The sequence below is a fragment of the Oryctolagus cuniculus genome, chromosome 7 (genome assembly GCF_051225735.1).
Source record: "Oryctolagus cuniculus isolate XC-2025 breed Fujian yellow rabbit chromosome 7, ASM5122573v1, whole genome shotgun sequence".
NCBI classification, from domain to species: domain Eukaryota; kingdom Metazoa; phylum Chordata; class Mammalia; order Lagomorpha; family Leporidae; genus Oryctolagus; species Oryctolagus cuniculus.
In genome coordinates, this window is record NC_142873.1 from 60,584,954 (window position 1) to 60,609,992 (window position 25,039).

Genomic DNA, 25,039 nt, shown 5'->3' on the forward strand with positions numbered 1-25,039 from the left:
AACATTCAAACAGGTCATTTCCATCTATTTTGCTGCTCTGCAATCCTTATGCTGCCTCATGATCTGATATGGCTTTACAAGGGCCAGCCATTATAAGCATTCTAATCAGACAACAGGGAAGAGGGGTAGGCCAACAGCATGCTCTCTTCCTTTTAAAACACCTCCTGGGGAGCTGGCATTGTAACACAGTGGGCTAAGCTGCCACCTACTATTCTGGTGTCCCTTATGAGTAGAGGTTCTAGTCTAGGCTGCTCCATTTCCAATCCAGCTCTCTGCTGCTGTTCCTGGGAAAGCAGCAGAAGGTGACCCAAGGACTGCCCCTGCCATCCACATGGGAGATCTGGATTGGAGTTCTGGGTTCCTGGCTTTGGCCTGGCCCAGGCCTGTCCTTTTCAGCTGTTTGGGAGAGTGAACCAGTGAATGGAAGATCTTGCTCTCTCCCTCTCTTTCTCTGTAACTCTCCCTTTCAAATAAATCTTAAAAAAGAAGAAAAAAAGCAAACCACCTGGAAGCAACCCACTAACATTCCAATGATAGCTCATTGGCAAAAATACACACAATGAATTTCCGGGGGAGGGGGCTGCAGAGTGCATTTTTAAAATTTATTTTAGTCAGCCGAAAAATCAGAGATCTTATCTATAAGAAAAAGTCAGGGACTGGGGACAGATATTTGAGCCAACAAGTAGTCTCTTCCACCTACCCACTGGATGAATTACATGACAAATGCATGTAGAGCTTACGGTGCTTAGTAGGATTCAGTTAAAACATGTCATGACATAATTTCACTTGTGTTATCTAATTTGATCTTCATAGTAATCATATGAATCAGGACCAGTAGATTATCCTAATCGCAGATTAGGAAACTAAGACTCAGGCTAATTATAGTCCTTTGTGGCAATTGTGAAAGAGGCAATAGAGTCAAAGGAGAAACAGCAGTGGGACCATTTGGGAGTCCTAGATTCTCTGGATGGAATCCACCTCCAGTAAGTCCTGTAATTCTGTGACTCCCCAGACCGGCATATAAACCTGCAAGGCACTGGTCAGAGCTCAGACCACCACCTCACGCAGCCACTGCGTCCTTGATGGAGCAGGTCCCAGAAATAATGTGGCTCTTGAGCAGCTTCTCCTTCCCATTAGCAGGAATGTGAACAAGTTGTGTTACATGATCCACTCATCAATAGATGATTAAATAAAGCCAGCCTTTATTGAGCATATACTATATGTCAGGCAGTCTGCTGAAACTCTCCTGTTACATTGGTTTACGTCACCATCACAACTACCCCAGGTAGGCTTATAATACCCTTTGTTCAGTTAAAGAAAGTGAGGCTTAAATTCAATACATGTTATAAGTTTTGTTTTTTTTTTTTTTTTGACAGGCAGAGTGGACAGTGAGAGAGACAGAAAGGTCTTCCTTTTCCATTGGTTCACCCCACAATGGCCGCTGCGGCTGGCGGACTGCACTGATCTGAAGCCAGGAGCCAGGTATTTCTCCTGGTCTCCCATGCGGGTACAGGGCCCAAAGACCTGGGCCATCCTCCACTGCACTCATAAGTATTTAAGAAGAATATGTATATTCTGGAGGATCCCCCCCCCCCATAATCCTTACATATTATGGGTGAACTACTTGTTGCCTAGCCAATAGCCATTCTCTCCTTTGTTGTGAACAGGTAGGAATTAGCTTTTCATTTCTTCACAAAAATACCTGAGAGGAGCTTCTTAGGAAGGAAGGGAGAAGACTTATTTTGGCTTATGGATTTGGTGGTCCACAGTCCAAGAGTGGGCAGCCCTATTGGGTCAGGGCATCCAGGGAGACTGGAAGGTAGGCAAGCCAGAAAACAGCAGCAGACACAGGGTGCACACTCATCATTCGCCCTCTGTGTGGTCTCTCCTTGTGATGCCATCACCATTTGATTGCAAAGCAATCTAATCCTTTCTGATCCCTTCTCAAAGCTCCCACCTTCACACGCCATAACTGGAGCAAGTTTTCACCTTGGGGTCTGAACATCTGCATGAATTTGAAGAACCAAATCCTGTTCAAACCACAGGACGTAGTACTTTAACAGAAATTTTTGAAAACAAATGGTAGAGACAATTTATAGATCACTAATACCATAGACTATGTTTGTATTTGCCTGCTTTAACAAAGGCGCTTTAACCTCAGGAGTTTATGGCAACCACAAGAGAGTATTTCATTCGATTGTAGGTAGTTTGAAGGTGAAAAATCATATGTCTTGCAAAGAAGTTGGGGACTCAGGGATATTCAATTATTGCCCAAAGCCTTAAAAGTTAGAGGCAATAAAAGTGTGGCTTGCATTCCCTTGTTGGGTATTAGGCAAAATCCTCTGGCTGTTCTCTGAGTCTGGAGGAGATTCTAATTTACAGAGCTCTTGATAGTGTATTCCATGCAGTCTTCCTATTTTTCACATCTTAAATTCCACCCACTTATACAAACCGGATGGTGATTAAATTGACAGAATATGAGTGTTTCTACCACCAACTGTGTTTCAAATGGAGAAAGGGTGGTAGATGCAAATATTTCTGGGAGTATTTAGCACCTGAAGTCTGTCACACAAATGCCATCAACTTCTGAGATCTCAGAAGCTATCTTTGTACCCTCAATGCTAGCTAGAAGAGACTCATTGTGGGGGAAATCGAACCTCTCACAACAGCAAGAAACTATCCAGGAGGGAAAAGTGGATTTCTGAAAATATTTATATTTATGTACATGAGTATAAGCAGAATTTTCATGACATTTAAAAACCCTGAGTTCATTTAACCAATCAATGAATCAATCTTTATTAAGCATATTCTATGTGCTCAGGATATTGAAATTACAGAGAAAATTATATGACATGACCCTTAGCCAGAATTTATTTAGATGAGAATATAACCTATGTACACTTAAAATTAATAAATAATTACAAAATTTTAAAAGTCAAGTGTAAATTTTTAGGGAGGAAACTTCCAGCACAGACTGTGAAAGTCGAGGAAGCTATCTGTGTTCCTAGAACAGTCCAGGCAATACAGAATGCACCATATAGGATTCCCAGCAATGTTTTGTAAAGAGTGCCCTAAATTCCTCTGCTGTGAACCTTGGGCATGACACTTAACCTCTCTGATAGCCGAAACTCTGAGGAGGAAATGTTTTGGGTGAGTTGTGAGGTTTAAGTTCCAAAGACCCCAGAAGCTTGGAATCAGGATGAAAGAGTAGTTGCTTGAGATCCAAATAATTAATGTAACTGGGGAATAGAATGAATTGACTCCTGAGAGGTTTTCAGAGATATTGAAGGATTTCTTGCATACAATTGCAGAGGGTGATAACTTCTATGATCCCTCCAAGCTTTGAAGTTCCCAGATACAGGGGACAAACTTGGAGTCACAGAGGGTAAAGAATATGGCCACAGGTGGGTGTTAGGCTAGCGAGGCCTTGGGTTTTCTCTGGATCCCAATGACAGGTGCTTCAGAGCGACAGATGCTTCAGAGCAACAGGTGCCATCAGCTCCAGGTGACCTTCTCAGGGCAACCTTGCCTGACCACACTGAAGCCTCCCATGACAGGCTCTCTTTGTGTGCCAGTTGTTTGCCTGGCAGAGTGCTGAGAACTGTGGATAATGTGAGAACTAGCAAGTCATGCAGTCCTATCCCTATGAAGACTTCAGAGTAGACAAACAGGAATCAAATGCACTAAACTGTAAGCCATTATTTTACAAATGAGAAATTGCAACTGTGACACATGCAGTGAAAGAAAGGCACATCCCACAGCTCAACACACAGTTCCATCATACAACTCATGCAAATGATTGTTGTATGTGACAAGGATGTGAGTTTTGGGAAGCCAGGATCAAAATGCTATGGTTTTCAGGGCCAAAATCCAGCATTGCAAACATTAAATCCTAAAGCTCCAAGTCTGGCATTGTGGGCACTCTGTGTTGAGAGCTAGTCTCCCAAGGGCATGGGGCAGCACCACCCTACAGGTTTGCTGGTCAAGTCCATGCTTCAGTACTTAAAAAGCTGAAGTCTCAGGGCTGGTGCTGTGGCATAGCAGGTAAAGCCACCACTTGTGGTGCCAGCATCCCATATGGGCTCCAGTTTGAGTCCCAGCTGCTCCACTTCCGATCCAGCTCTCTGCTATGGTCTGGGAAAGCAGTAGAAGATGGCCCAAGTGCGGGCCCCTGCACCTGGGTGGGAGACCTGGAATAAGCTCCTGGCTCCTGGCTTCGGATCTTCCAGCTCTGGCCATTGCAGCCAATTGGGAAGTGAACCAGCAGATGGAAGACTTCTCTCTATGTCTTTAGTTCTACCTTTCAAATAAGTCGATAAAATCTTTTTTTTTAAAGAAAAAAAATTTAAGCAGTGAAGAAATACTGCTCTTCACTTATGGGTTTCATGATAAACATTTTATGATTCGCTATTTATTCTAAGATTTGACATTAATTTCCTGTTTGTCAAATCCAATGTTTCATTTTGTTTTTCCCTGCATGCTCATTCTCTACAATCTTTTGGTATCGTTTTCAGACAGCGTCCAACAGCCCCTTCTTCTGGAAATCTTCTCTGTTTCTGTGACCTGCACATTCAGTTTAGTTTCATTTCAACCAGTATTTACTGGTCCTTTGTGATGTGGCAGGCAGTGGGCTATCATCATTCGTTTCTTAACTCATTCATCCACATTAATTGAGTCCCTACCAGGTATCAGGCACTGTGCCAGTGACTGGGCTTCACAGATGAACAGGACGGAGGCCCTGATGGAAGAAGCTGTAGTCCAGCAAATAGACAGCTAACTGGATCACGGAGTGGGGAGACTACCGTGGAGCCTGTGGGCCCCAGAGAAAGAAGCAAGCATTTCTTTACAGGGGAGAGGATACATTGCAAAACACAAGCCTTGCACGTGCAAAATCTTTCTTTTTTTTTTTTTAAGATTTATTTATTTTATTTGAAAGGCAGAGTTACAGAGAAAGCAGGAGAGACAAAGACTGAGAGGTCTTCCATCCACTGCTTCACTTCCCAGATGGCCTCAATGGCTGGAGCTGGGCAGATCTGAAGCCAGGAGCTTCTTCCAGATCTTCCATGTGGGTGCAGGCGCCCAGAGATTTGGGCCATCTTCTACTGCTTTCCAAGGCACATTAGCAGGGAGCTAGATCGGAAGTAGAGCAGCAGAACTCGAACCATATGAGATGCCAGTGCCACAGGCAGAGGCTTAACTTATGCCACAGCGCCAGCCCCACAAAATCTTTAATAAATGTTTTTCAAAAGGACAAAACACCTCCTAGGCAGAGAAAGAGTACAAAAAGTAGCTTCAGGAAGACCTTGCTGGCTAAAGGAGACATTTTCAACACAGTGGGGCAGAGTCTCAGATTCTCTGGGGGAGTAGGTGGTGATGGGAATAATGTTCATCTGAAAATTATCTTTTCCTCCAGTTACTATTTAATTTATAAATTTTATGTGCATGCATATTTAAACCCGTATCACATAAAATATTAATTTATAGACTTAATTTTATATATTTATGAATCAAGAAAGAAGTTAAAGTTACTGTTTTCATAATACAAATTATAGAAATTAACATTCAGACTAGGAAAGCTAGGAGATAATATAGAAGCTACAGAGTTTCTACTGCAGAGCCGTTGTCCTCTCGAGGGTGGTGGTGAGATTTTTATGTTTAACAAAAGGGGTAGTGGAATATTGAGTTGTGAAGGACTGTATCAGGTAGATTAAAGTTTGCCAACCCATATCAGGATCAAATCAAAACTACCTGAGGACCTTGTTTTAAAAAACAAATTCCTGAACCCTACCTGTCTTAGTCAGGGTTCTCCTGAGAACCAATAGGAGAATGCCATATTTATGTCTATGACTTACACCATCCATATGGTTTATGTGGTAGGCCACACCAGCTATATGCAGATGGCTTATTATTAGGCATTATCTCACACTATTATAGAGGCTGAGAAGTCCCAAGATTGGCAGACAGCAAGAGTGAGAACCAAGGGAGCTTATGATAGGAGTTCTACTCTGAAAGCTGGCAGGCTTGAGACCCAAGAAGAGTGAAGTTTTCATGAACCAAGTCTGAAGGCATAAAACAAAACAAAACAAAACAAAACCTGTGGTCTGCTCAAGTAGTTAGGCAGCAGAAACGCACCCTGAACAATATTTAATCAAATAGCTGGGGACCCTGTAGCCCAGCCCAGTCAAATGGACACAAAATCAACCATCACACAGTACGAATATTACGTACACTGAAATTTGAAGACCTTTACTGGCCATTTGGAGCCATGGCAAATTTTCAAAAAGGGAGTAATTTGATAAGATTACATAGGAACTACTTAAAAAGGGTCCCTGGGAGCCAAGTGGAAGGTAGATGGTTATGAGGCGGGGTAGGGTGGGATAGACAGAGGTTGGGAGGTTATTCTGCAGAAACCAATGATGAGATCCTGTTAACCACTCTATTGGTGACCCTGTCATCTTCATTATCACTACAGAGCAACTTACCCAGTGCTTAGTGCTTTAAAACAATCATGGGCCGTAAGTCTGGGGACAGTACTGGTTAGTTCCCATTTGAGGTCATGGCATTTTTGCAGTCTGATGTTGGTTGAGGCTTCAGTCATCTCATCTGTACTGAATATCCAAGACAATTCAACTCTGTGGTTGGTAATTGACGCCAGCTGTCATGCCACACAGCCTCTCCACTAGAGTAGTCTGAGTGTAGTCTAACTCCTTACATGGCTTCTGGCTTCATTCCAAGAGGATCAGGCAGAAGTTGCATAGGATTTTCTGACCTGGTCTCAGAAGTCACACAATACCCCTTTCTCCGGTGCTCTCTTGGTGTGATCACAAGTCTGTCCAGATCAAGGGGAGGGGAACTGGACTCTACTGCTTGCTGAGGATGGAGACCAGTGCATAGTGTGGGAGAGCAAAGGAGACCAGAGACACCACTTGGCCATCTTTGGAAAACACAATCTGACACAGCTCCCAAATCAGCCTCTCCCATCCTGATCTCTTACCCACCCTCTAATTTTGTTCACACATCTGCTCATAAGATAGCTCCACTTGGACATTTTGTTGTTAACTCAAGCCTAAGACAGAATTTAGCGCAACCCTTCCATACCAACAATCTTATTATTTTGGTAATGTGATAGCTTAAAAAACATGAACAGAAACCTTTTGTCCCTTGCCTTTTCTGTCTCTGAAAATCATCTACCAGGTCCTACCCTTCCCTCCTCCATCACATTGGCTAGCAGATTCTCTTCCTCCTTGGCCATCGCCCTGGTCCAGCTCCTCTTCACCTCTCAGCCTGTCTCCTTGACTCCACCCTCCCCCTTGCTCTAGCTCATTTCTCCATACCCCAACCAAACTAGTCTTTCCCAGATCCCATGTCCTACCTCCCTACCCCTGGAGTGGGTCCCTAATGGAAGTCTGCCTATCTGGCTTTCCAACAGTGAGATCCCTGGGAAGTGAACTTGGAGTCGGCTTAGCATGCAAGGGGTTCCTTAAGGAGTGACTTTGAGATGGACACCTGCGGAAATGAAGGGAAAGAATTAGAATTAGGAAGAAGAGAAAGTGGAGCGTCAGTGAAGATCCAATAACAGTCTCAGCTGACCTCAAGGGGAGCACTGGCATTAGAAGGCCCCTTTGGAGTTCTCCCAAGTGGCTGAGATGGCTGCACAGTTGAATTTCTTCATTGTTCAGGCATTGGATGGGCCATTGTGGAGAGAAGCATGAGTTCGGGCAAGGCAGCACTCTGTGGTTGAGGAAATCCATGAGCCACTGACAGCTGCAGGCTGTCCACTGCCAGCACTCCCAGCAGCTGGAGCAGCAAGTCCTCCTTCATTCTGTCATCAGCAAATTCCATTTCACAAGGCCCTCTGCATTCTGAGTCAGCCTCTGATTTTTGTCATTCGCATTATTCTGCCTTGCTCCACCCCAGCTCTAGGGGATGTGCCCCCTGAGGGAAGGAATGGAGGCACTCCTTTGCAGAGTGCAGACCAAGGTGTGGGGGTGTGGAGAGACTCTCCCATCTACTGGTACAATCTTCAAAAGACTGCAACAACTGGGACTGGGCCAGGTCAAAGCCAGAAGCCTGAAGATCCATCTAGGTCCCCCATGCGGGTGGCAGGGGCACAAGCACTGCTGCTTTCCCAGGAGCATTTGCTGGGAGCTGGATGGGAAGCGGAGCAGCCCGGATTGAACCAGTGCTCTGATGTGGGAAGCTGCCGGTGCAAGTGGCAGCCTAACCTGTGCCACAGTGTCACTGCTGACCCCATGATGTTAAGCACAGGGAGCAAGACGTACATGTGTACTTATAGTCGGAGCTCAAAAAATGCTTGGCAGGCAGTTACCCAGGGCCTCTGATTAACGCAGAGGTGGCTCGGAGGGTACATTTTCATTCCCGTTACTGTAGCAGAAGGGACGGTTGCTGACCCTCCATCTCACTGTCTTTCTGAGGGAGAAAGAAAGCTACAGCCTTGCCAGCTGCCCTGACCTGGCTGTACCTGGTGCCAGCAAGAGCAGGACCTCTTTGCCCTGGGCTGGGCCTGAGGTCCTACTCCCACCTCTCCTTTCCCCTCACAAAGCAGAACTGATCCTTCTGGTCTCACGAGGCATTGTGTATATTGAGTAATTAGTGGCTATAAAGGGTTGCCAAAACGCCAAACGTCATTATGACGAGCAGTTATTTTTGCTTGGTGAGGAAGCGTTGTCGTCTTCGTGGAGAGAGGGAAAAAGAAATAACTGTGTTCTTGGGGAGCCTATGGCTGTGGGTACTGTTTTCCCCGGAGGGTCAGGAACCAGAGGTAGCTTTCACATACCCAGGGCACACCAAGCAGGACATCTTGTCCTGCTCCTGCTGACCGCTGTGCCAGGAGCCACCACAAGGCAGCTTCGCCGTGAGGTTCGACTCCGAAGGCCACTCATGGGTCCAGAGAGCTGTGGGCAAAATTCTCTTAGGGGCTGTGCTGCTACCCCCACAGTGCCTGCCATTTAGCAACAGCCTTGGCAATCAGAATAACACATTAGAAAGAAAGCACTTCGGGGCTCCCTAAATGGAAATTTCTACATGGTTGTATATTTAGAATTGTTTCTCCCTCTGGGTAAGTTTTATAAATAACCATGGGGAATGCCAAGCAGAATTCTATTTCCACATCGGTTCTCTTTCTCTTTTCATGGAAGAAACATGCCGCAATTTTGTATTGTGTGACCTTTCTCCACGAAGATTTATGGAATTAGACAACATAAATAGGCAGGTATCTAGGAAAGGAGGGAAAGAAGGCAACAAAGGTGGGGACAGCTTACACAACAGTGTACATAGAAAGAAAAATAATTCTGTCCTAGCTTGAGATAAATACAGACTCATCTCAGTGTCCTAACCTTTTATAGCTAAAGTTGTATGTAGGCTATACTCATTAACCTTGAGCACCTGCCATGTCCCCAGTATTATTCTTTTTTTAAGAGTTTTCTTTTAATTTGTTTATTTGAAAGTCAGAGTTATAGGGCGGAGGGATCTTTCATCCACTGGTTCACTCCCCAGGTGGCCCCAGTGGCCAGCGCCAGGCAGGCCAAAGCCAGGAGCAAGAGCTCCATCTGGGTCTCCCACGTGGCTACAGGGGTCTAAACACCTGGGCCATCTTCTGCTGCTTTCCCAAGCCATTAGCAGGGAGCTGGATTAGAAGTGGAGCAGCCAGGACATGAGCCGGCACCCATGGGCTATCCTGGTGTCACAGGTGGTGGCTTTACCCACTACATCACAGTACCATCCCCCCAGTATTATTCTAAGGTGCTTCACATGCATTGCTTCATTTATATCTTGCAGTAACCCCAGGAGGAAATATCATTATTATTATCCTATTTTGTAGAGTGGAAACGGGAGGCGTCTGGGAAGTGTCAGTACGACTCCAGAGCCAGGATCTGACAATATCACTCTGCTGTGAAAGGCTGGGACTCACCGTAAATACGCACGATTTGTCATTTCCATAAAGGAGAGAGACAGCAGGACCCTGCCAGATCCTAGGCTCCCTGAGGATGCCCTCGGCCGGCTCTGTCTAGATGCACAAGTGTTCTCCGTAGAGACCGTATGATCTCAGAAGCTTCTTGGTGAAGCTTTCCTGCATCCTAGCCCCCAAGCCTCTCCAAGAGGTAGCAAGTAAGTCCAGCAGCCTCTTTGTCTGCAGTTCCAAGACCCCCAGTGGGTGGCTGACACCTCTTTCACTACATATACGTTTTGCCTGTAGGTGCATACATTTTATAATGTAGGCACAGTAAGAGATCAAAAACAACTAATAATTTAAAAATAACGAACAGTTCTAACAGTATTCTGTAATAAGTTATGCGAATGTGGCCTCTCAAAATATCTTAACTCCTCATTACACAGCAGTAAGGTTTTTGTACCATAGTTGACTGCAGGTAAAACCGATCGTGAAAAGTATAACCACGGATTAAGAGGGATCACAGTGCTGAAATTCTGCATGAGATTCGAGTTTACGTCCATTATTTACACTCACTCAGGAGTACTCTCAGAAGCAGCTGTTGTTTCATATGAAAAATTGCTGTAACTCTTCCTCATCACTGCCGGAGAATTAGGCAGGCTGCCCGCAGCTTGCCTTGGCCGAGGAGGGGAAGTGCACCACCCGCGACTCAGCCTTCCCTGAACCCTGGGGGACAATCAGGCTCGGTGGGGAGCCCAGTCGAAGCAGGATCTCACTTTATTGTAAAAGGGAGGTGTATATATAGCTGAGGTACAGAGCGGATGGTACAGAGCAGATGAGCGGATGCGGGCAAGGGGTGGGGTGATGTGATGCAAAAGGGTCTTAGCCACTCCTATTATACCACCTTAATGATCCTTAGGCAAAAGCGCCCTGGGGCTGGGGTGTTTGCTACCAGGGATCTGAAACTTAAAGGCAGGTTTTCAAATTCGAGGCAGGCTCAGGAAGTTTCCTTTAGGCCTCTCTGGATTCAGCCTCCCCCACAAAAAATTTTCATTTCCACACAAAGAGGCAAAATTTTTCTGCCTTGCCATCATTCATGTACTCTCAGAACTTTCTGGACTTTTCCTGCATAGCACTCATTGTGGTGTGGGGCTATCTGTTGGAGTGACTGTTTGCCCAGGACCCCTCTGCCTCCCCAGGCTGTAAAACTCTGCTGGGGAAGAATCTGAGTCTGTGGCACCCTGCACAGCATCCAAGGGCAAAGGACAATGCCTGGCATGGAACAAGTACCCAGACACCTGTGGAGAAGCAAAGCGTACCGAGGCTGGCACCATTTAGTCTGAGAAAATGATGCCACCAGGTACAAGAGGAACCTGCTTCCCTGAAAAGTCAAAGATCTGTTAGGGGCCGGCCCCGTGGCACAGTGTGTTAAGCCACCACCTGTGATACTGGCAGCTCATGTAATTGCCCATTTGAGTCCCAGTTGATCCACTTCCAATCCAGCTCCCTGCTAAAGCACCTGGGAAAGCAGCAGAAGATGGCTCAAGTGCTTGGGAGAGACCTGGATGGAGTTCTGGGCTCCTGGTTTCAGTCCTGCTCTGACTGTTCAGGCCATTTAGGGAGTAAGCCAAGCAGACAGAAGATCTCTCTCTGTCTCTCTCCCTCAGTAATTCTGCCTCTCAAATACATAAATAAATTTTTTTTTCTTTTGAAGGAAAGATGTGATTAAGTTATCAGATAAAATACAATTTTTTTTCAACCATTTGTGGAAGCAGAATAATGACCAGTTTTCCACCATGATTAAGAATTCTGGTTCTGGGGTCAAAGGGCCAGGTTTTCATGATCTGTCTTGGATTCTCATGATGGCCAAGGGTTTTCGTCTCTTGGAGTGTCCATTTCCTCCTAGGTAGAGTGATGCTGGTACCCATGTCAAGGCACCAATGTGAAAAAAGAATAACATGACTGAGTGTGCAGAGTTGCAAGAGATGTGTGGGAAGCCTTCACACATGGCTGCCATCATCAGCACGCCTTCAGCTAGGAACATGCAAAGTTCTGCTGAAGATTTGTACTGTCCCTGAGAACAGATATGAAACCACATTGAAGCCAGATGTAGAGGCATCTGGATCCTTCTATTCCTGCCGCCAAGTTTCCTCAATGCACCAGAGAGAACCTTGCCCAGCCTCAGCCCCCAAGGGTCACTTATTTTAATGCCATGTCCTCCTGGGCTTAGGAAGCACAGAATTTCTTCCAAGGCCTCTGGCAGAGGCTGGAGACCGCTGCCTGCTCCACTGCCTGGTTGGATTAGAAATCCCAGAATTACCCTTTTTAACTCAGAGAAACCATGCCTCCCCAGGAAAGACAGGTCCCCTGCAGGCCATCCAGCCTTCTGCCAGTACTCCAAGCCTTTTTCCACTGGGATTCTTTCCCTATATAGCCCCTGCTTTAACCCACCGTCCGGACTTTGCCAGCTTCAATAATAAAAATTCACTGCTGGGTAGGCATTTGGCCTAGTGGTTAGGATGCCCATGTCACATACTGGAGTGCCTAAGTTCAAGTCCTGTCTCTGCTCCCAACTCCAGCTTCCTGTTAATGAAGACTGTGGGAGACAACAGTGACAGTTCAAGTCAGTTGGGTCTCTCCCACCCACTCCTGAGACTGGGACTGAATTCCTGGCTCCTGGCTTCTGCCTGGATCAGGTCTGGCAATTGCAGGCATTTGAAGAATTAACTAGCTGATGGGAGCTCTAGCTCTCTGTCTCTCTGCATGTTCAATTTTTAAAAACTCACTTCTCTAAGCACTTTGTAAAAAGTGTGAACTCCTAACTTACAAGAACCCGACAAGGCTGGAGCTAGAGGCACCTCCATTTTCTGGATGATGAAACCAAACACAAGTAGGAGAGGTTGAATAACTTGCTCCAGGGCACTCAGCTGGGAAGTGGCAGGGTCTGAATGTGAACCAGACTCTGGGATCTTGGCCACTGCATCAGACTCCCTGGGGGGACTCTCCCTTAACCCTCCTCACAGGTAGATGAGAGGCAGGGAGAAAAACAAAGACCTGTGCACAAACCCAAGCCAGCCCAGAGAGCTGCAGTAGAGAGGGCAAGAGTTGCTCAGGGGCTGGACTGCATGGGTCAGTGTGCCAGGCAGTTTTGACTTACTAATCCAGGAATTATAGGACCAGTACATATCTTGTACAGTCACTTTTTAATTTTTTTTTTATTTGATAGATAGAGCTAGACAGTGAGAGAGAGAGAGAGAGACAGAGAGAAAGGTCTTCCTTCCATTGGTTCACTACCCAAATGGCTGACACGGCTGGCGCTGCACTGATCCGAAGCCAGGAGCCAGGTGCTTCCTCCTGGTCTCCCATGAGGGTGTAGGGACCCAAGTACCTGGGCTATCCTCCACTGCCTTCCCGGGCCACAGCAGAAAGCTGGGCTGGAAGAGGAGCAGCGAGGACTAGAACCCGGTGCCCATATGGGATGCCGGCGCCGCAGGTGGAGGATTAACCAAGTGAGCCATGGCGCCGGCCCCTGTACAGTCATTTTGAACTTGAAGTTAAAACATATGAAGCCCTTAGGATGGTGTCTGATAGACAGTAAGCACACGATACTTTTTCTCTGCCTTTTTTCTTGTTCTTTTTACATTCTTTTTTTTTTTTTTTTTTTTTTTTTGACAGGCAGAGTGGACAGTGAGAGAGAGACAGAGATGAAAGGTCTTCCTTTTGCCATTGGTTCACCCTCCAATGGCTGCCACGTTGCAGCCGGCGCACCGCGCTGATCCAATGGCAGGAGCCAGGTACTTATCCTGGTCTCCCATGTGGTGCAGGGCCCAAGGACTTGGGCCATCCTCCACTGCACTCCCTGGCCACAGCAGAGAGCTGGCCTGGAAGAGGGGCAACCGGGACAGAATCCGGCGCCCCGACCGGGACTAGAACCTGGTGTGCCGGTGCCGCAAGGCGGAGGATTAGCCTAGTGAGCCGTGGCGCCGGCCTCTTTTTACATTCTTAAGAGGCAGACACAGTGACGCTTTTGTAGACAGAAGGGTAGACTTGGACTTGGAAGATCACAGCTCTGTGCCAACTATCTCTGCCTTTGGTATGATCACAAATAAGCATTCTTTCTCTCCGAGGCCTCACTTCTCTCATCCCTAAAATTAGTATGAAAATACTTCCACTCATTGGGGTGGTGCCTCTGAAAAAGCTGTGTACATTCTAAATGCAAAGCAGTGTGCAACGATTAATTAACGAGTCATCCCACTTTGTTATGGAGGACTTGTAGCAGGAGGCGGGCAGCTGTCTTGCAGAAAGTCTTCAGACTAAAAATACCTTCACCTTTAGAGATATGAATTTACTTACTTTGTTTAAAAGATAGATGAATAGAGCTCTCCCATTTGCTGGTTCACTTCCCAAATGCCCTCAACAGCCAGGGCGGGGCCAGGCTGAAGCCAGGAGCCAGGAACACAGTACGAGTCTGCCATGTCGGTGTCAGGGACCCAAGTACTTAAACCATCATTGCTGCTTCCTAGGGTGCAAAAAGCTGGAATGGGGAGCAAAGCTGGGTCTTGGGCCCCGGCACTCTGATATGGGGCAAGGGTGCCTCCAGCACCATCTTGACTTCTGCATCACACACACACACACTCTGATACACACACTGACACACACTCACATTCTCACACACACTCTCGCACTCACACTCACACACACTCACACAATAACACACGCGCGCGCACTCACGTGCACACTTACGTGCGTGCACACTCACACACGTGCACACACACACACAGTCACACACTCACACACACTCACACACACACACAGCCCCTTCACCATTGGAGAGCCACTGAGTCTCCCAGGCTTTTTGGTTTTCACGGCCTCGGTCAAGATGAGTCGTTCATGGGTGCAAGGAGCAGCTCTGAGGAGCTGTGACTGCTTTCCCGAGAGGACAGGCCCGACTTCTGAGCGACCACTCGTGAGGCCAGGCTGAGTCTCCGAGAGGAAGTGCAGAGGGGCAGATGCCCTGTGAAGAAGGAAGGAAGAGCATTCCTTTGATCGCGGTCCTCAGACCACGGAAGAGGCTACCCTGATAGACAGTGGGTCCCGTGTCGCCGGGGGCATTCAAGCAGAGATTCGAGACCACTCAGTGGGCTGTGGTGGAAGAACCTATCTGGAATGGTGACGCAGGGAGCTGGCCTGGCCTGGGGAGGCCTAGCTCGAGGGAGGAGTGCGGGGTGGGGTAGGGTGGGGTGGGAGGGGCCTGCAGGAAGGCAGGAGGCTGCAAAGCGGCAGGTGGCCGGCAGCCCAGGCCCAGCCCTGCGGAGTCCATTACTTTCCCGAGGACAGCCCGTGTCTTTGGCCGCCTTAGAGCCCCAGAGCCCAGCCCTGTACACAATCCACTCGTTCATTCAATACGATCGGCAAACATTGACAGGGCTGTTGCCAGTGCGTGCCGCAGCAGCCCCTGCGTGCGGTTCGCTGCCTGCGCTGGCCAGCCTCGCTCCCAGTGACCGGCAGGGGGCAGGAGAGACACGCAGATGTCGAGCGGCGCAGCCTGCCGGCCACCCGTCCCCGCGGGGGAAACTGGGTCACTCGGTCCTGCCAAGCGGCAAACATTCCCAGGGGGTGGGCGCCTCGGGCCTCTCCAACCAGGACCGTGAGGCCCCAGATGCCACCTGGCAGGGCTATCAGAGCCCTCGGGCCTCTGGGCTGGCAGAAGTCACCCCCACCTGCTGAAGGACGAGAGGCTGACACTCGGGGGTGACTCAGGGCTGGCGGGATATCTTCCCAGTCGAGCATCAGAGAAGAGAAGATGGGAGGCCAGGCCTGCCCAGGGAGGGTTGAGTGAGGCAGTTTGCTTTCCAGACAGCCTGTGACCTCGATAAGGAGTCCAAGGCTCCGGAGGCTGGGCTGTCTTGGGGTGGGAGAAGGGCCTGCTAGCTCCGTGTGGGTGGGGAAATGCCAGATCTCACTGCAAAGTGGTGAGGAAGCAGGTTTGGAGCCAGGTCTGCTTCCGTGTCCAGGTTTTGCCACCTCCATGTTGTAGAGCCTTGGGTCAGTCGTGTTCAGGTCTCTGTTCACGGTGGAAGGCTGACGCCACCGTGCTGGAGTGGTGTCCTTTCTCCTCCCACCCACCTCCAGCCTGGTCCAGGCACCAGGTGCCAGGTGCCGGGGATCACAGTTGAGACAGATGCCTTTTGAATACTGTATCGAGGAGGGGCTTCCTGTTCTGCTCTCTGTCTGTGCAGGCTGAGCTCGTCATGCAGGAATGCTGTTCTGCACGGAGCCCCTGGACCACCTGTCCCCAACCCCTCTGCACCCTTTGGGATCCTGCTACAGAGAGGTGCGGGGGTGGGGGTGGCATTCCTGTCACTCCAGCTCATTGAGGGTTGAGAAATCAAGGAGATAGAACAGGCCAGCATGGGAGGGGCCTTGGAGGATGCACTCCGTGATGGTTACAAGGGCCACTTGACCCTGCAGTCAAGGACCGGTTTATGTGGATGGGCCTGGAGGAGATTACATTAAGTGAAATAAGCCAGGCTCAGAAAGACAAATACATGTGTTCTCTCTGCCATGTGGAAGCGAAATAGGTTGATGTCATAGAAGTTGAGAGTGGAGTAGCTGGAAGGGGGAGTGGGGAGCGAGGACACAGAGAGGTTGGTTAGGTAAGAATAAGTGTTACTGCTCTATAATACACAGGGTGACTACTAAAGTTCGCAGTAATTTATTTTCTATTTCAAAATAGCTAGAAGAAAGGATTTTGAATGTTCCTGACACAAAGAAATGATAAATGTTTGAGGTGATGGATATGCTAAGCACTCCGATCTGATCATTACACATTGTACACAAGTATCAAAATATCACTCTGTATCCTATAAATATGTACAATTATCATGACTCAGTCAACGATTTTTGAAAAACACTTATCTACTTACTTGAAAGGCAGAGTTACACAGAGAGAAGGAGAGACAGAGAGAGAGGAGATCTTCCATCCACTGGATCACTCTCCAAATGGCTGCAATGGCCAGGGCTGGGCCAGGCTGAAGCCAGGAGCTTCTTCCAGATCTCCCACACAGGTGCAGAGGCCCAAGCACTTGGGCCAACCAACACTGCTCTCCCAGGCACATTAGCAGGGAGCTGGATCAGAAGTGGAGCAGCTGGGACACAAACCGGTACCCACATGGGATGCCGACATCACTGGCAAAGGCTTAATGTACTGCTTCACATTGTCAGCCCCAATTTAAAAATTTTAAAAACATTTTTAAAGGACATTTTTAAAGGGTTTTGCTCTTCTAGCTATGTGTTTTCTACACTAAGACCTTGACAGAAGAACTGTGTTCTCCCACAAAGGAATGGTGGCTCAGTGCAGTGTTCAACATTTACTCGTTGGTTGCTCATGAACAAGAAATCTTGGATGACCAATTTGAGTGCCCAGTTTTACTGATTAAAAATCAAAATAAAACTGAAGCTCAGAGAAGAGTGGGACTAAGGAAAGGAAAGTTCCCATTCTTTTCAATCACTACCAGAATCTTCATCTGCAACCATTTGGAGAATGGCTGGATCCCTACAGTGAGCTGCCCAAGTCAGTTCTCCTTGGGGGCCTCTTGAGGCCCACATCCTCCCTACCGAACCCTGGCCACTGCTTCTGGTACTGAATCTCAGGTGTGAGACAGGCTGAGTTCTCCCAGCTCCAGCCTGCCCTAGAGTGCTCCAGGGAACAGCAGTGCTTGTGAGGCTGGGGGATGACTCATGACGTCTGTGGTGTTGGGCAGCTCAAAGTGATAGAGCCAGTCCCTGGGTTGGAATCCCAGCACTACTGTGTACTAACTGTGAGACCTCACACAAGACCTTTATTACCTCCAAGTTCCAGTGTCTGTCTATGAAACAGAGACAGTAATAGTATCCTTATAGGTGCTATTCTTTCTTGTCCCTCTTAATCTAAAATTGGAAGTAAGAATGAACAGAACGGCCTTCTTTTCCCCTGGGAAAGCCAAACAGCAGGACTGGAAAGCCAGCCTTTGGAATCTTCCATTCTAGCCACTGGGAGCTTTTGAGAAGTAGAAATAGCTCAGCCTGGGAAATAGGGCCATGGCCTTGCCCAGATCTGCTCCCGGATGGCTGTGTGATCTTATCCTAATTGCTGAGTCTCTTTGGGCCTCAGGGGCCTCCTCTGGACAAGGACGAGTTTGAGCTTTTTGACCGCTAAGGTCCCCGCAGCCCTCACCGACAGTCTCAGCAGTGGGGCTGGGCCCTGGTTCTCTGGGACTCAGCCCAGGCCTCGCAGCCACAGCAGCTGAAGAGGCAGCACTCTGATGGGCTCTGGCCCACTTCCCAGAGGAGGTCACTCTGTGCCAGGGAAGCCCCTGGTCTGCTGGTTTGGAAGTTGTGAAGGGCCAGACAACAGGGACTTAGGCCTATTGGCCTCTGGTTCCAGCCAAAGCTTTTCAGGGAAGGATGAGGGTGAGCATCAGGCCTGGCAGACATGGTGAAAAACAGCCCAGAGCTCACATTCTGTGGCCTGGCTTTGAAATCTATAACCTCGCCACTGGGGACATGATGAAGGCCAGAAAAGGAAGCAGTGGCCAAGGGCACACGGGAGGTTCCCCACTGGCCAAGGCCGGTGTGAGGGATGGAGTGTGTGTGTGTGTGTGTGTGTGCTGGGGGGCATTGGTGGGAGGAAGTCCTGGAAAGGGAAACAAGCAGGGGCAGGAGCAGATGCCCATCGTGGATTCAGCCAGTCAGTAAGCGGGAATTCAGTGACTGCCCTGGGTCTGGCACCGGGTGATAGCTGTGGGGCTGTCATCAGGGAGTCAGATGGGGTTGGCGTGGAGGACTTGAGGACCCATGGAAACGTATGTGGGGTGCACTAGACAGATGCAGGGGAAGGGGTTTGGAAAAGGAAGCACTCAACCCTAAAGGGCTACAAGGGCCCCCAGGAGGTGTCCTGGAGCCGACTGCTCTCCACCGTCAGGCAGGGGATAGGCTGGCTTTCCTCCCTCAGACGGGGAACTCGCTTGAGTGCCTGACTCACTCCTTTAACTATCTCACACTGGGGCATGGCCCACTCTGCAAAGTGGACTCCCACATGCCGACTCATGAGATATAACGACTTCTCTCCGGGGTCAGTGGAGATGGTGTGACGGTGGTCATCTTACTTGGAGATGGAAGGGCCATCAGAAGTGCCTCATCCAGGTCACCCAGATTCCAAGGCTTGGGGCTGAGATTTGACTGCATGTCCGCCAATCTTCAAATCCTGTGTCCATTCCAACAGGATGCCGACTCCTGGTGTCCCCCTGTTGTGTTAGCGAAGATGGACACCACTTTTCAGACATCCCCACCCCCACCCCATGCCAACTGGGCAACTTTGCCTGACATAGAGACCTTTCCAGGGAACACCAAATGCTCCGGCTGCTCGTCCCTGCGGTAAGCAGGAAAACAGATCGGTATTCTCGGATCACCAGGCGAATGCCTGGGCAGCTCCTCAGAGTAGCCCACCGAGCTCTCTCCTTCCACACCACTGCAGTCTGGCACCTAATGTCCTCGGAGGTCTTCCTGGGTCGCGATGCCTCCACTTCCACTTGGCAACTCCACTCCAGAACTTCTTGATGACTCATCAGAAGGAGAAAAAAACAAACAAACAAACGTGGCCTTGCAGAGCCAGACAGAACCCGTGGAGTCCCTGAGAAAGCCTCTCAGTAGCCAGATAACCTTGAACAGATTTCTGAACCTACAGGGCCCAGGTTCCCCTGTTTGTTAAAATAATAACAATCCACACAGCAAACAAAACTTACAGCATCATGCTGAGACTTGCATGAGTCAAGGCATGTGACGCCATCTAACCCAAGACGACACTGAGGGCTGGTTTTCACAGGCTAAGAGTGGGGGACTTGTGGCGAGAGGAAAGATCGTTGAGCGCTTAAACATGCCAGCCACACCCTGTGCTTTTCATAGAACCACACTGTCTCGGTTAAGCCTCCCAACACACCTATAGGACAGGTGGCACACACACCCACTTCACAGATGGAGAAGATGAGATTCAGGCACAGACAAGGTCAAGGTGATCAGGAATCTGACCCAGAGCCCAAGTACTGAATCTCTATGCTGCTCTGCCACAGCTCCTGCCCTCCTGTGGTGACCGGGGGATCCTTCCCTGCTTGGAGTTCTCCCATCTGTAGTTTCTGGTTTAGAGTAAGCAGGAGCCTCCTGCAGGGAGCTTCACAACCCTCATGCTAATCATTACTCCCGCTCCCAAGTGCTTAGAGCATCGTGGCTATGTTTATGACTAACCCTTTCTGTGTTTTACGCACATTGGGATGCCTGTCTCCTGTATCAGGCACTCTTTGAGGACATGGAAAGAATCTTGCTTTATTTCCTCTTGCTTCCTCTCTATATAGCTATTACCCACAGTGCTTTGCATGAGTTCTGTTGAGTTGAGGTGTGCATCACGCAATGTGAGTGGAGAGCACGGGAGACTGGGCTGGAAGCCCTGCTCTCACTGACTAAGTGGCTCTGAGCATGTTACTCAACCTCTCTGGATCTCTGTCAGCCTCCTCCCTCTAAAATGGGCTGACAGCTCATGGGGTTGCTTTGGGGAAATGAAATGAAATGGAAAAATGCAGGCAACGCCGTTTATACTGTGCCTGGTGCACACTGCACACCCAATCAATGATATGTACCACAGCACCCGAGGGTGCCGCCTGGATAAGACAGGCGGCTGCGATGAGGAATGAGAGATAGCGCTGGAGACGTGGAGAAACCACAGACCAAACATGTTCACTTCTTAGGGGATGATGGGACAAAGATAGATAAAAGCAAAGAGATATTTTAAGGAAAGTTCAGTACAATGGAATGGAGCCAACAAAATGAGTGTAAGGCTGCCGGGACAAGGGGGGAAAGGAACTGATTCGAAGCAGAAGCCTGGAGCAGTGTCCCAGAGGCTCTGTCCATGGTACAAGAAGCCTGGGGAAGAGCGGGACTCACCCAACTGCAACTAGCAAAAGGCCAGTGTGGGCAGGGGTGGTTGGGAGGGCCACACTGCAAACCAGGGAGGCTGTGGAAGGAGCAGTAGCTGTCTGAATCCAAAAAGAGGATCTGAAAGCCAAAAAGGATGAATAATGCAGGCACCGGGCTCAAGGCGGGAGGCAGCTGTTCATTTATGGCTTGATGAACACTTGACAAAGCCATGTGAAGAAACTACCTCTGATGCAGTCTGGGCAGAGATGTCTTTAGCTGGAGCCTGTGCCTCACTGAAGACCCCACCCAGGAGTGATCACAGAGCAGAGGAAGCAGGAGGACTCTGCACCTGTTGGTGACTCAGGACAGTGCCACCCTCTTCTCCCAGGAAGTTGGAAGAAACTGAATGGAGAAGGTCTTCCAGTGCTAGTACCCTGGGCCTGTCTGCCAAATCAGGCAGGGTCTTTGTGAGCTTCAGCTCCAACCTCTGCAATCTGGATCACAACTTACTGGCACGGGGTCTTCTGTCTGCAAGAGGTGGCAGTAGAGAAGCTGACACACGGCATCTCAAATTCCGTGGGCAGACGTATTCACAAGAACACAGCTCAACTGCAGAGGGCTGGGAAGTGGAACCTGGACCAGGACGAAGGTCAAATGGACATGCTGGCTGGGAGGCAATCTCTGCCACATGCGAACAGCGCACAAGACATTTGGTGAGGAAGGACTGGGAAGAGGCACTGGAGAGATAAACAGATTCCAAGGGTGTGGTGGGCAGGGCTCGGGACAATAGCCTACTTTGGGGATAGCCTATCTTTGATAGGCATCCACTTCCTTGCCTTAGGAGCAGGGTGTGCTGCAGGGAAGTGGGTGTAGTCAGTGAGACTTGACTCGGAGAGCCTGAGACACTGGGGAGCTCTTGGCCTAGGAGGAGGGGCGCTCTGCAGTGGAGGATGCTGGGAAGACAGGGTGAGGGCCTCACCACTCAGGGCAAGCTCAGGCTCCCATAAGGCAGGTTCAGGGAACTTAGGTTCAGTGCAGGTCATCAAGGTAGGGAAGAAGGCAAGCGCCCAGAATGCACACTCTACACGGCAGTCTCCACTTAGCAATCCTCCTGGGCCCCATCTTTATGGAAGAAGGCAATTTAGAGATGAGTAGGTAAGAAGCGTATCACTGCCTGGAAGAGTCTGGCCACAGTGGTGGAGCCGGGAGTTCTGGGCATTTGAGGAGGGGCTGGCCTCCAGAGGGCACTCACAGAGCCAGAGGAGCCTGTTTTGTCGATGCTGTAAAACAGTTCAGGGGTGGCTTAACTTGAATGCTGATGTTACTTCAAGGTGTGACAGACCTAGCCAACAGCACTTCCTGTGCTGATGGGAGTGCTCCCTACCTGCACTGTTTGGCACACGTGGCTACTGAGCACTTGAACTGTGGCCAGTGTGACTTAGACACTGGATTTCTCATTGCATTCAATTTTTTTTTAAGATTTATTTTATTTATTTGAAAGAGTTACAGAGAGGTAGAACAGAAAGAGAGAGGTCTTCCATCCGCTGGTTCACTCCCCAGATGGCCACAACAGCCAGAGCTGAGCCTATCCGAAGCCAGGAGCCAGGAATTCTTCCGGGTCTCCCATGTGGGTGCAGGGGCCCAAGGACTTGGGCCATCCTCTACTGCTTTCCCAGGCCATAGCAGAGAGCTGGATCAGAAGAGGAGCAGCCAGGACTAGAACCAGCACCCATATGGGATGTCGGTGCCTCAGGCCAGAGCTTTAACCACTGCACCACAGCGCTGGCTCCTGCATTCAATTTTAATGAATGCGAATCTAATTAGCCACATGTGGTTAGTGGCTATGATACTGGACAACACAAGCATGGCTTCTGGTCCAGGGGGAGTAGGATGGCAGGTTGTCTGTCCGTAATTTTTCACTAAAACTCCCCATTCTCTGCCTATTACTACTCAAGGGCCCTCAGCTCCAACCCAGACTTGCCCCACAGATGAGCCCTGGTGGGTGGCTGTCTGGTTCTACCTGGGGGTTTGACACACTTCAATCTTGAGGATTCCCACGTATCCCTGTGGGTCTCTGAGACTGTTCAACACCGTGTGGGGAACAGAGATTGGGCAGCTGGGAAATGCTACTGAATCTTCTTGGGCCTGATTCTGGAGCTGCAAAGGGGGCTTGGATGGAGCACGCACTGTCTGCCCTTGGTTTCAAAGCGCTGGGCTTCAGTCACTGCTCCTCTCTCCATAGGAGGTTCTGAGCCATCGAGGCCCGGCTGATGTGGCAGCATTCTGCAAGTTGCTCAGGCAAAGTGTCACAGCTCGAGGCCGGGGAGTGTAATTGCATCTGCCACTCGCCTGCTCCGTGCCCAGACTGTCTAATGCCACTCGCCTGCTCCGTGCCCAGACTGTCTAAATGGGAACTGCTTTGATGTCTGCTGTCCTCGCACCTCCCTCCTCTGGCTGCATTTTGAATCTAGCTCATCCCCTCTGCTGCCTCCCAGACCAGCTTATCCAGCTCTCCTTCGTAGCCTGTTGTCACTGTCTCCTCTTCTCTTACCTCTTCAAAATCTTGAAAGAGAATGTTAGCCATGGACACCACTGCCCATTTCTGTGTCCCCAAGGGACCCTGCTTCAGAGCTGACCGTGAGCCCCTGGGCTTTGCTTCATGCTCAAGGCTATACCCTGCTCACCCTGGACAGGCAGGACAGCCCTGATGCCTTGCCATTCTTTCTTTCATCTTCTCCACTGCTCTCCTGCTGGGGGAAGCAGGTTTTCCTCCTCTCTACAGGACACAAGGCTGGCAGGTCCCTAAACAGTGTTTGGAGGTAGAGAGAGGGAGGGGTTTCCATAGGAAAGAGAGGGAGCACTGTGTGGCTGCAGGGCCCATGGCCCAGAGTCCACGTGGGGTCTGGCCTGCTTCCTGACCCCCTCCCCGGGGTCAACCTTTCCTCAAGCCCAGGCTTTCCTCCCAGCCATGAAGGCTGCCCCGCTCTCTCCATATGCCTGTAGCCATCCTCAAACTGTACCCAAGTCCCTGCCTCTGGTCTCAGCAAGTCTTCCAGGCCACAGAACAAGGCACCACAAAGTGCTTTCTAAAGAGCAAAGCCAGCTTCCTCAGCAGGCGCTCAACCAGGAGAAGCCACGTTCAGCGCGAGCACCAAGACCGTCGAGCCCAATGGCAAGAAGCCGGATGAGTTCGAGTTGATCTCCCAGGCACTCCTGGAGTTGGAGATGAACTCGGACCTCAAGGCTCCACTGAAAGGGGTGAACATCATGGCTGCCAAGGAAATCGAACTTGGCGGTGGCCGGAAAGCTATCACACACTTTGTTCCCATTCCTCAACTAAAACCTTTCCAGAAAATTTAAGTCCGGCTAGTTTAGTGGGAAGCATGTTGTCTATATGGCTCAGAGGAAAATTCTACCTAAGCCAACTCGAAAAAGCTGTACGAAAAATAAGCAAAAGCGCCCTAGGAGCCGCACCCTGACAACCACGCACGATGAGATCCTTGAGGACTTAGTCTTCCCACGTGAAACGGTGAGCAGGAGAATCCGTGTGAAACTGCACGGCAGCCGGCTCCTACAGGTCCATCTGGACAAAGAACAGCAGAATAACGTGGAGCATAAGGTAGAAACTTTTTCTGGTGCCTTGAAGAAGCTCACAGGCAAGGATGTTAATTTTGAGTTCCCAGAGTTCCAGTTGTAAACAAAAATGACTACATAAAGATGGTTCACAGTAAAAATAAATAACTAAATAGCAAAGCTAATGGCAATCTGCCCCATGTGACATCCTCAGATGGGCCCTCAATGGCTCCCCATGAGAGACTGGACTCTGCAGCCCACACTCTAGCTACGCAGGAGGCCCACCCTTCGCCCTCTGGCCCACGCACGGAAGGCCACGTCCTCTGGGCTTGGCCGAGACTGTTCCCAGTTCCCTGGGAGCTGGCTCCAGTTGACCCATTGCTCTGCTGCTTAAGAAGTGCCCATGCACGGCATCACTCTCCCCTTCTGCTCAGGAACGCCACCTCTGGGAAACCTCCCGTCTTGCTCACGCCAGCCAGAGACGCTATGGCAGGCCCTTCTCGGTTCTGCCAAAGCACCTACCTGAGGTTTTTCCCAGCTGTCCCTGGACCTACCCTGCACCCAGCAGCCTGCCCTGCCTGCTCATATCAGCCAGTTGAGCGGCATGAAGCC

At 49.4% G+C, this 25,039-nt stretch overlaps 1 long non-coding RNA gene and 1 pseudogene across 1 annotated transcript; one reads left to right on the forward strand and one right to left on the reverse strand.

Annotated features, from left to right (window-relative positions):
* Positions 1 to 4,343: 4,343 nt before the first annotated feature.
* On the reverse strand, positions 4,344 to 14,966 carry LOC149125591 (uncharacterized). The gene is made up of 2 exons (XR_016237111.1): positions 7,591 to 14,966; positions 4,344 to 7,506 (listed from the first exon to the last, which is right to left on the reverse strand). It is a non-coding gene; the product is annotated as an uncharacterized LOC149125591 (long non-coding RNA).
* An 8,470-nt stretch (positions 14,967 to 23,436) lies between these two features.
* On the forward strand, positions 23,437 to 24,676 carry LOC100337817 (small ribosomal subunit protein eS7 pseudogene; annotated as a pseudogene).
* The last annotated feature ends 363 nt before the right edge of the window (positions 24,677 to 25,039 follow it).